Genomic DNA, 12,246 nt, shown 5'->3' with positions numbered 1-12,246 from the left:
TGGATAGTGTGTGCTTTACCGTCATTCCGAGACAGTCTCACCATGTTACTCTGGCTGTCCTGAAACATACAAAAAAAAAAAAAATGCTTGCCTCTGTCTTCAGGGTGTGTTGGGAATTAAAGGCGTACCCAGTTCTTTTGTTTCTTTGATCCAATATTTTTAAATGAGGGATTTTCTTCAAAAGTTCATAACTGTGGACTGACAATGAATAGGATCCTAGAATGGTGCTTTTTAGTGGGGAGAAATCTCAGATAGAAAACTTCCTGTAAAAATTCTACTGACAATACTAGCTCTGACCATAATTGTGGTAGATAAGAAAAAATATAGACAAATGCGTATTTCCTTGGTTCCTTAACCTTTGAACTGATCTTCCATGAACTTTAAAAGTATTCATCCAGCTAACACTATTTTGGTGTCCCTCCTGGGGCTGGGGCAGAGCAATGTCCAAAATATTTTCTTTTAACGGGGCTTTGCCCCCTCAGCTCTAAGTCAGGTTTAGCCTGGTACAAGAGTTCTCTTATGTGTTCATAGAAAACTCACAAAGTTGACTTCTAGCTTAAAGTACTTGTTTTTGTTTAAGTTACTATAGCTGTGATAGAACACCATGACCAGAAGCAAATAGGGGAGGAAAGAATTTATTCCGCTTACACTCCCACATCACAGTTCATCATTAAAGGAAGGCAGGACAGGAACTCAAGCAGGCAGGGACCTGGAGGCAGGAGTTGACGCAGAAGCCATGGAGAGGAGCTGATTAATGACTTGTTCATCATGGCTTGCTCAACCTGCTTTCTTACAGAACCCAAGACCACCAGCCAAGGGATAGCACCACTGACAGTGGACTGGGTCCTCCGCCACCAATCACTAATTAATAAAATGTTCTACAGTCAGATCTTTCGAAAAAAATTTTATTTTAAAACAGTTTTACATAAAATAAGAATCCCAGTTCCCCCTCCCCTTCCTCCTCCCGTACCCCCAACCCCACTACTATCCACTCCTCAGAGAGGGTAAGACTTCCACGGGGGTTCAAGAATGTCTGGAATATCACTTTGAGGCAAGATCAAGGCCCTTCCCACTATATTTAGGCTGAGCGAAATATCCCTTCAAGGAGAATGGGTTGCAAAAAGCCACTTCAAGCACTAGGCATAAATACTGGTCCTAGACTGCCCCAGTCACAGAACTGTCACCCACATTCAGAGGGCCTTGTTTGGTCCTATGCAGGTTCCCCCTGTCAGTCTGGAGTCAGTGAGCTCCAACTAGCTCAGGTCAGAAGCTTCTGTGGGTATCCCCATCATAGTCTTGATCCCTTTGCTCATATTATTACTCCTTCCACTCTTCTACTGGACTCTGGGAGCTCGGTCCAGTGCTTAGCTGTGGATCTCTGCATCTGCTTCCATCTGTTGCTGGATGAAAAGTTCTATAAGACAATTAAGGTAGTCATCAATATGATTACAGAAAAAGACCACCAGTTCAAGTACCCTCTCCACAATTGCTTACGGTCTTGGCTGGGGTCATCCTTCTGGATTCCTGGGAATTTTTCTAGTGCCAGAAAATTGGGAGTGTGCAAGGGGAGGATGGAAGGAGAGGAAGAGAAGAGAAAGAGAGGGGAGAGGAGAACATGAGAACCGCGTGGCTGAGACAAGGAAAGGACAGAGGGGGAGAGCAAGGAAACAAATCTTGATTGAGGAAGCCATTATGGGTCTAGTAGGAAACCTACAGCCAGATCTTATGGATGCATTAAGGGCTCCTCCTTTTAGATAACTTTAACTTGTGTCAAGTTGACATAAAACTAGCCAGCCAGGGCAGTATGCAAGACTTTTAATGTATAGGATTACATTTATAACTCAGAGCTTTATTATCTGGTGGAAAAATGACTACTTTTGAGAAACTGAGGAAATGTGTGTGTGCGCGCGCGCGCGCGCGCGCGTGTGTGTGTGAATATATAATGGATATCTATCTATATATGTTAATCTAACATATATCTATGTTAATTTAAGTTTACTGTGAAAGTAATAGAAAAAACTCAAGGAAATTAGATGACACTAATTTATGTTGAGGCAGGCAAGTTCCTCCCCTCTCCAATTTGATGCCCATTCGTGGACAGGTCCTTGGAACACAACCTCTCTGTTGTAGCACAGGGACTTAAGCTCTGCCCACGAAGCCTGTAGCTTTAGGTTCTGATCTTTATCCTCTGGATGCTTTTAAACAGTAACATGAACTTCAACTGACTTTCAGTGATAACTACAATGTATTACCTTCATGTTGTGAGCTTACATTTGATTCTCTAATCCACTAAATTAAAGAAAAATAACTATTTTATGCATGCTTATCTTTGTCATGAGAAAACAAAATTAAGTTATCACGGTTCATCTTAGAAGGCATTTAGAAGAAGCAAATGTTGAGCTAGGATTAAAATGACGGAAACGTGTGGGCTGGAGAAGAACCTGAACTTCTTACTCTGCGGAGACCCAGAAAGCAATGGCTGCTGAAAATAGTCTATCAGCTAGGAGACTGGAGAGCAATCAGGCTGGGCACTCAAGGGCTAGAACCTACTGCCATCATTGGGAGGACGGCAGGGAGCATCGACAGGAGCCGCAGTCCTACCAATAATCATTTCTTTCTTTAATTACTATGGAGATGAAAGCAAGCTAGAAGGCAGATGCAGGCCATGGTTTGACCTTAGAATCTAGTTCATTAAGTTGCTAATGAACCCAAGATCGGATCTGGTCCTAAGCAAGAAATCCAGAGCTATTCCCTGGGGCTGGAAAGATGCCTCCACAGTTAAGAGTGCATACTGCTCTTACAAAGGATCAAAGTTTGGTCTCCAGTATTCATGTAGGATGACTATCAATCACTTATAATTATAATTCCAGGGGTATTTGACACCAACACTCACATGTGCCAATTTGCACTTAGATAGAAAGACATAATTAAAATACATCTTAAAATTTTAAAAGGATAACGTTTGTTGAATGACTAAATGAAGGACCTACTTCCAAATGGTTCACCACAGATAGCCTTTGAACTTTTTTTGAGACTATCTTCAGGAACTCCATGCGAACTCCAGCTAGGCACATCCATGCTAAGGACAATCTCGCATTGAGTTTTGAAGCTGTTTTGTTTTTTGTTTTTTTTTTCAATATCAGCTTTTTCTGGGGCATAATAAGTCTAAGAGAAAAGGCCACCAGCTGTAATAGATGTTATTAAAGATGATGAGTCTGTTATGGATTGGCAAGGAACTCAACCACTGGCTAGGTGACAGCTGAGTAAGACCAAAACGACAAAAAGCTGATGGGGACTTTAACAGGTAGAATCCTGGGAAAGTGGGAGTCAGTCTTGTCATTTTTCTCTGTGTAAGAATTCAAGATATTGTTAAAATGCATTGGTATTAGCAGATTATATTGAAATTCTGGTGTTGAGCAAGGGACGTCAAGACCAGGGACATCAGATAATTCTAAATCCCGCCTTACTCTTCCCATAATCTTGTTTAAATAACAACAATGGCTATTGGGAAACAAGGCCCTAGTCTATAATTGGCTGGGTTGGTGCCTTGAATGCCAGTATGGAACTTTCTGGTAAGATGGAACTTTAGCTTAGGATCACAGTCTTCCTACCCGTTAGCCAGGATCTAATTATCAGCCTGTAGAGACTTACTGCACCTCACAGAGAAGGGGCAATTCGTGTCTCTCTAAGCAGCTGAATCCTCTGGAGGCACAAAGCAGAAAGGAAGAGAGCAAAGCTGGTGGGCAAGCCTGTCCAAAGCCTCTCACTGTTTGGGTCTTGCCAAGCAAAGAAACAGAACAGGTCAAGCCACGGACAAAATTACCTAATCCACTGTGGACTGGACACTGTGCCTACGTGGGGTGCAGGAAATACAGAGCTTGGGACTTGACCTCCGGAGTGGGGAACAGTCTAGGAGGAAGATGTATTTGCAGAATAGGAATGCATGAGTAAGAGGGAAGGGGTAATTCGGTGCCAAGCCCTGGAAATGCTCCTGTCTCCGTGCTCCTATTCCATGAACTCAACAGTAAGAGCTCATTTTCTCTTTCCAAGGCCCAGGACACTAGAGATACAAGATTTCCTCATAGCCTCTGTTATTAGCACGGCTATGTCAGTGGGCCTTTCCTGGGTACAATTACCAGGCTAGATAGTCCTCGATCAGGGCAGGCTGCCTTCACAGCGAGGAGGAAAAATAACACGAAACCTGGGCTCCAGAATCGCCTATTTGTTTTGACAATTGGCACTGTGCCCTTCCCCACTCCTAATTTATGACAATTGCCCAGACATTATGGAAGTAGCAGATGTGGGAAAAACTGTTTAAACATTAACTTTCCTTCTGATACTAATGAAGTTAGCTTTTGCTAGGAATTCCTTCAATAAATTGTGAGTTTTTTCTCTTGAGTCAGTTTATCATACGCACACACACACACACACACACACACGCACAAGTGCACACACACACATGCACGCACACACACACGCACACATACACACACACTTACAGGACCTTTTAGTTCATTGCTGTCTAACTGCTTATTCTGAGGTAGGTCTCCCCCATTTCCCTCTACGTAACTTTGACTTTCTTATAATCTCTTTTTCACTTGACTCCATTTCTCAGCCCTTTTCTTCTAATTCATTCAAGGCTCTCTCTAGTCAGAGTGTTTTTAAATCACACTATGGTTTTAGGATGCAGTTTGAGTTGTCCTATGTATCCAATGTTAAGAATATAGGCATGTTTTACTTAAGATCTACTAGATTTTAATGAAGCAAACGTGGCTATTTTAGTAGTCTTATTTATTAGATTTTTTTATTCCACCCTAGACTTCCACTTTAATAGTATGGCTGACATCTCTTCATTACTCCGTGAGCCTTTTCCACAGACTTCAGTGAGCTACTTAGTTTTAAGAGCAAGTTGACCGTCCCAAGCAGAACTGCTATGCATCCCTCTGGCTAAGAGTAAAGTCTGGTGTACTCTTCCCTCTGCATAGGCAGAGGAGGGCCCGCCTGCCCTCTGCTTGAATCTCATACACCGGATGTTCAGTGTGGATGATGTAATCCTTATCACAAACAATCTACAAGGGCCTGAGACTGTTGAAGATCATTTCCTGGAACTAGTGGTGATATGTACTCTTTCTGTTTGTGGAGTCTGAAGGCTTGCCCTGAGAAAAATCTGAGTTCATTATGACTCAAAATCATTGTAACTGGAATCACTTGTGAGATGAAGACAAAGAATGAGGGGTATTTCCAGTCATGGCAATGTATTTACTTGTTTTGTCAAGGAGGGTGCATTCTATTCCTTATAAAGAGAGAAGAACTATGAATGAATATTGCAGCAAAAAGAAAAAAAAACCACTGCATCTGTGTGGGGGCACATGTTGCTGTTTCAACTTTTTGGTTAAGTGAAAACTTAGTAAAGGTCCTTATTTACTATGAGTGTGAATAGTCCTCCAACAAATGACTCTAGGAGAAAGTTAAATAGAAAGTCCCATGGAAGAGAGAAATGTTCCATTTTGTAACAGACATCAAAGGCTCTGTGTGTTAAATAGCCCTTTCTCTAACTTGCTTTCATCCCTTCTGGACTTGAGTTTGTGGTGCTCATGTACACACACACACATACAATGCACACACATGCACACACACACTGTCTTTGTTACTCACACTTGAAAGATAACTGCTGTTCTAGAATGCTTAGAACATATCCGTGATCTGTGGAAAATCCCAAGACATCATATCAGATAATCCTCATGATAATATTGAGCGAAGCTTATTGATCAGAGTAAAGAGCTTGGACACACAAAGCTTTCTGGCATCCAACCATCTCAAACATTTCTCTCCATCAGAACATGGATGTGGGAAGTGAGAAGTGGCAGAGATATGAGGTGGCTGTTACTGTAATTTTAGGTTCCATGTGATGAGCAAGTACTGAGTTCTTGTCTAGAAGAATTCTAAGTAGACCCCATATGATAGAATTGTGGATTTAGAAGGAAAGGACATAGGAGTGGGTCTGGATTCTGCTACCACCGAGATGCTGTACCAGTTATGTTCTGTTGCTGTGGTAAAACACCATGACCAAGACAACCTAAAGAAAGAAGGCCTTATAGTTCCTCAGGGATGAGTCCGCTATGGGAAGAATACATGACAGCAAACATCAGGAGCAGAAAGCTAAGAGGCCATATCCCAAGCAAAGTTAGAGAGAGGAGAGAGAGAAATGGAAGTAGGATGAAACTGTACATTCTCAAAGTTTACCCTTAGTGACACGCCTTCTCCAGCAAGACCACACCTCCCAAACTTCTCCAAACAGCACCCCCAACTGGGGACCAAGTGTTCAAATGCCTGAGTCATGGAAGGGGCTGGGTGTATCTCATTCAAACCACCAGTGTCTTTACACAAAACCAGAAATATGTTACACCTCATAGGTAATAATAACGACCAAAGAAGATAATTCCTATAAGAGTCCTTAATTAACCATTATGTAGTTTTACAATGCTGTTGCTATTCGAGTGTTTATCTCTGATTTAAAAAAAAAAAATGCTGCCGAAGCACCTATCAGAAAGGTATTGTATTGTCTCATGGGCTTTGATGTCTGAAATGGAGTAACTTCAAAACAATACTTGTTTCTCTAGGATGGGTAAAAGTGAGGGGACTTGCATCACCGTAATTCTTTTCAGTGAGTATCTCAGCTTTTGATTTTAACTTCAGGAAAACTTTATGGAGGGCGATTTGAAGCCATACTTGATATTTATTGGCTCCTTTGTTTCCAGTAAGAAAATAAATTTCTAGGGCTTTTATAAAGCACAGCAGCCTTAAGATGCTTTAAGGATAGAGGTAGGTGGGCTCCGTTGTGACATTGACAGACCTTGAGGGCTTTGCCATCTCACCACTTCAGGGAACAGTCTGGAAGCTGAAGAGTCTGTGGTCATATAATGAGACTGAAACACTAACGTTGCTTTTAACTTATGCCAAAGAGTTTGACTATTGGGTTTGGAAGAGCAATACTATGACCTAAAAGATAAAGTTCATCTGCCCCCCTTTCCCTAAGGGGCAACATTTCATAGGTGACTTCCTTCATCCACAAACACCTTTTCCATTAACTAGCAAGAAGCAATGGTCTATTTATACCTTGCCAGATGCCCTGTGTTGTCAATAACCTAGAATGTTAAAAGGATGATATTCTTATTTATATGCTGTGGGTTCTGAAATTTCTAATGTTGGCATAGATAGGCTCCAGTCATAAGTAGGGTATCCCCTTCAGGGTCTAGAGGACATCTCAAACTCCTGGTGTTCCAGTTGTCACTCATACAGACATTGGGCTTCTTCATCTCAAGATCTTGCTCTGCTGGTCTGCCTAACATCCCAACTCCTAGGATTTCCCTTGATCCTGTGGCCACCCCTCTGTCCCCCTGTCCCTCTTTCTTCCCACCTCTGTTTAAGTTTGAAGAAACCCTGCTGACCCTACTTTGAGAAACTATTTTAAGCAAGGCCAGGGCTCAGCGCCGGAATTCTCTGAACCTCTGCGAGCCCCTAACACCTTTTACGCAGGAGACCGCAAGACCAGTTGTCTGGCTTCCTGGTGGCTTTACTACAGCCATTTTAAGGAAGCACCTGTCACAGTTCCCCAAATGTGTCAAATTGTGATCACTCTATACTCAGCCCCCTGAAGCCTTTCTTACTTAGAGATGAAAACAGAGGCTAATTACACACTAGTCTACATGTGACCTGGCCTGCTTGACAAACTGATCCCACAGTTTTCCATTTTCTCTGGCCACTGGACATTTGTGCTTGCTGCAACCCCAGGCTACTCTTCCTGTCTTCTTTTAAGTCTTGAATGCTTAAGTCTCCTTAAGTCTTGAATGATTTTTGGGGGGAGTGGGGTTTCTCTAACCATTTTAACAAAGATTATACCAGTCTCTACCTCATGCTTCTGACACACTCATTTTCCTTCCAAAGCACTGATCACTGCCACTGTATGTTTCATTTCCAAGATTTATTATCTGTCTTCACTCTAGAATGTAAAAATTGAGGCCAGAATCTTTTTAGTGACTCATTCAGTAACGTATCCTTAGTACCTACAATCGAGTATGGTTCATGATAGGTGTTCTGGCTAGTTTTAGGTCAACTTGGCACAAGCCAGAGTCATGAGAGAAGAGGGAGCCTCAATTGAGGAAATGTCTCCATAAGATCAGGCTATAGGCAACGCTGTAGGACATTTTTTAAATAAGTGATCAATGGGGAGGGCTCAGCCCATTGTGGGTGGGGTGATCCCTGGGCTGGCGATCCTGGGTTCTATAAGAAAGCAGGCTGAGTAAGCCATGGGGAACAAGCCAAAAAGCAGCACCCTGCCATAGCCTCCACATGAACTCTAGCCTCCAGGTTCCCACCCTGCTCCACTTTCTATTTTGACTTCCTCCAGTGATGAACAGCAAAATGAAGGAGTACTAAGAAACCCTTGCCTCATCAGTTTGTTTTGGGTCATTTTTTTTTTTTTAGCACAACCATAATCATCCTAAGACAGTAGGTCTTGTCACTCACCGTACACAGCCTCACATGTGTCTACTGTACAGGGCCAGGACACACAATTTACATAAGAATGGTGCCTCCTGGAGTTGTACAACATGTCCATCCCATAGGCACTCAGTAAAGGCATCTCGATGATACTGTATTATTTTAACTGCACCTCCATTGGCAATCTCTACAAAAGTCCTTACTGTTGAGGAAGTGCTAGAGAGCCTAGAGACCCACAGACCAAGGGAAGATATTTTTAGTAGCTCCTGGATTGTGGGTTTAAAATTGCCTGACCTACACCACCATAAATATTGTTTACTAACTAAACAAAGCACTTGGAATTCCACTGGAGGTGGGCAAACTGGCTACTTTTTAGAGTCTCCATAATCACTATTTTCCCACAAGATAATTGAACAGTAAGTGTTATTTAGGATAGTCTTGGAAGAATTCCCAGTTTCACCGTAGGGAAGGAACAGTTTGTATCGTGGACTTTGGTTTAGTTTGAGGAATCAGCACTCGTGGCTATTCACACAGCTCTATTGCTCTATTTTTCTTTTCTGGTTGAGGCAGTAAAATCCATAACTGCAAAGAACACCTTTCATGTTTCGACATGGTTTTCCCACCCGTGTGTGCCCTACCCCCCTTTGTGACATTTGTCCTTTTGTACCTCTCCCTGTTACAGCTATATGCCCATAAAATTTGATGGTTGGCCCGACCAGCCTCCTTCACTTCCTGTCTGCTTAATTTAAGAATGTCACAATTCCCTGGGAGTGGCCTCTGGTGACTTCATAGCCTCCTGTCATGAGGGTGAGCTGTAAGGAACAGGATTCCATGAAAGCCTGTGGGCGTGATGAGGTGTCTGCTGTGGGGAGGGAAACGGTACCAGGAAAGACGGTGGCAGTGGTCTAGAACTTTCCCTGCGATTTCTAGTCTGGAGGTGGGCTATAGTATTTACATACTGAGTCATGTGTGAACAAGGGAGTGGGACTCCCTCGGTCTTCAGGTGTACCCCAAATGGCCAGGTATTACCTTGTCTTTTGCTGTCTTAGGTTAATAATCTAAGATGGCAAATGAAGAAAATGACTTTGTTTCTGTTCCCCTCCCCCCCCCCGCCCCCTTCACATTTCAGTGCTTTTATTTACTCCTTATTGGGTGGCACGTGACAGAGCAGGAGCAGGTTTCTTCCTCTTTGTTGTGTATGCTTACCTTACAGAGAGCCTCAAAGTTCCCAGTAGTGACGGTGATGGCGACATCCTAACCCCTCTCTAATTTCAAGGTTAACTAGTGCTGAATTCTTAGATGAGGTGAGAGGAGGTGAAGGAGCGTCCCATCAAGGTGCTCAGTGGGACAGAATGCAGCAAGTCTCTCTTGCTTCTTCTCGTGGAGATTAGCAGGGAGCTGGTGCTGTGTCCTTGCTGCTGGAGACACCGAGAAACAGAGCACTTTAGTTCAGAAACACTAAACTTTCCGCAGTGTGTCTCCCCTGGGCTTTGGTGAGAAGGAGTGGAAATGGCTATAAAAGAAGTCACCTGAGTGATCAAATCTGGTGCTTCCTGAACATGCTCTGCCCTTGACCGTCATTGCACACAGCATGACCTGTACCGTGCTGGGTATATGTGCTCTCGCAAGGATGACAATGGCACATGTCTGAATAGGGGCTCCCTTCAAAACCACAAAGCCATCTACCTGCATCCAGGAAGTGTGAACTGGACCTCTGCTTCCAGTTTCTACTCCATCAGTTTCTAGAATTCATCTCATTTATTTAGATAGTCTTCCCAGGCCTGGCCTAGGGCTTCTTGCATTGAAGAGGAAAAAGAACTAATTGCCTGGATGTTACAATCCAGTCCTTCAGAAAGGGGCACAGTTGACCCTAACCGGCAATTTTGTAAGGGGTGACTTGCTCACTTGTCTCAGCACTTCCATTTGCAAAATGCCAGTGATATAATCTCAGATTCGCTTTACAGATTAAATTAGATAAGTTTTAGAAAACCTTACACCCACTCCAAAATACTGTAAGATTTACTAACATTAACAGGAATTCCCAGAACGCCAAGGGCCAGAGTCACACTTTCTATAACTGCTTGTGTTAGGCACTTCATTGCTGACTCTTCTTGTTGCTGTGACTAAACACCAGCAAGAGCATTTTAAGGAATCGTGGTTCATTTCAGCTCACACCTTGAGGGGGCAGCCATCATGGCGAGGAAGGCTTGAATATAGGAGCATGAGGCGGGTGGTCTCATTTCGTCTCTGCTCAAGAAGCAGAGGGCAATCAGCGCCAAATTTCAGCTAGATCAAAGCCTCCAGCCGTGGATGACTGCTGCCCACATTTAGGGTGGATCTTCCCTTCTCCACTCAGCCTTCTGGGAAACAGGCGTCACCGACACAGCTGGAGTGTGTTTCCATCAGATTCTAGATCCAGTCAAATTGGACTGTGAGGATTAATGACCATGGTGTCCTTTTCACTTCCCTCTGTGCTTTAAACCTTGACCAGCGAAGCTTCTTTCTGCACTGAGACTCATAACTGGTCCAGGGGCCACGTGTAAAATAACACAAAGTGCTGAGTTTCCCATGGGTCATCTGTATCATGTCTTCACCATTTAAGACTCAAGAAACTATGCAGAATGGGGAGGAGGCAGAAGAATGTAGCAGTCAGTGTGTGGGGAGTTGAGCAGGGAAATGATGGCTTCTGGGTTTGCACAGTCACTGAGCACATCAGCTCCCCACAGCTGCATGCTATCTCTGCGTGATCAGTACAAGATAAAGCCAGTGAATTCCACCGTGGATGAGGAAAGGGCAAATGAGAACCCACTCCTAGCTGAGAAGCTATGGGCAATTGATGGCTGCCGGGGAGGGAAAGTCTGTTTTCTTCAGGGGAGTGGCTACTGGGAGAGAGCCAAAACCCTACTGAAGGGTCACACACCCATGTGCTTATGTGTAGCATTAACCGGACACAGTAGGAGATTTTAAAGGAGGTTGAGCAGATGCACTGGGGGAATAGGGAGTTAACTTGGGAGTGGAAAGCGGTTACGATCAAGACACGTATACATGTATGAATATTTCAAAGATAAATTTAAAACATTAAAGTTTTTAGAGCTATAACTTTGATGCACAGTCGAATGTACAAGCTGAATCTGAAATAGCTTGCAGAACAGCCACAGGGTTTTCCTTCCTTTTGGCTCTCTTTGACTTTTCATGTGTCTTAACCTATGTGTCTAATGTGATTGAAACACCGAGTACAAGTAATTTTTTAATACATAATGCTAATATATGTATACATATTATGTATATATATTGTGTATGTGTGTGTTGGTTCAATTTCACCTTTACGTGGACAAAAATAAGTTCTCTGGCTAAAAGATAATTATACATTATTAATTAACTTTTCCTTTACCAAGACAGTTATTCCAATCAATAATTGAAATGCTTATTTTTCATTCATTTGTTCAACAAAATTTAGACCTACAAGCACAGAATCTTTGACCCTCATCAACTTTCATATCTACCTCATTGATCTAGTCCTCATAGTTCAAAGATGGCTTTCTGGAGGGAGCTTTATCCAAGAGGAAATAAATCTGATGTGTAGAACCTGCCATGCGTGGGATGGCATTGCCTGTATGAAGGTTGGCAGCAGAAGAAACTTTAGTCTGCAGAGCTGAGTCCTATAAGACCGGACTCTTCCGCTGCAGGATAAGCAAAGAATATGACAGGGCTGATTAGGATATCAGGGGCATATTGCCTGCTTCTTTA

The 12,246-nt window shown here is 43.0% G+C and overlaps 1 protein-coding gene across 2 annotated transcripts in view; it reads left to right on the top strand.

Annotated features, from left to right (window-relative positions):
- Itga2 (integrin subunit alpha 2) overlaps positions 1-12,246 on the top strand; it is a 95,357-nt gene that overhangs the window by 25,475 nt on the left and 57,636 nt on the right. The gene's annotated exons all lie outside the window — the stretch shown is intronic.

This window comes from Alexandromys fortis, unplaced genomic scaffold (genome assembly GCF_014885135.2).
Source record: "Alexandromys fortis isolate MF-2015 unplaced genomic scaffold, M_Fortis_MF-2015_v1.1 scaffold_73, whole genome shotgun sequence".
NCBI classification, from domain to species: Eukaryota; Metazoa; Chordata; class Mammalia; order Rodentia; family Cricetidae; genus Alexandromys; species Alexandromys fortis.
Note: the sequence above shows the minus strand (reverse complement) of the source record. Positions and strands in the feature narration are given on the sequence as shown.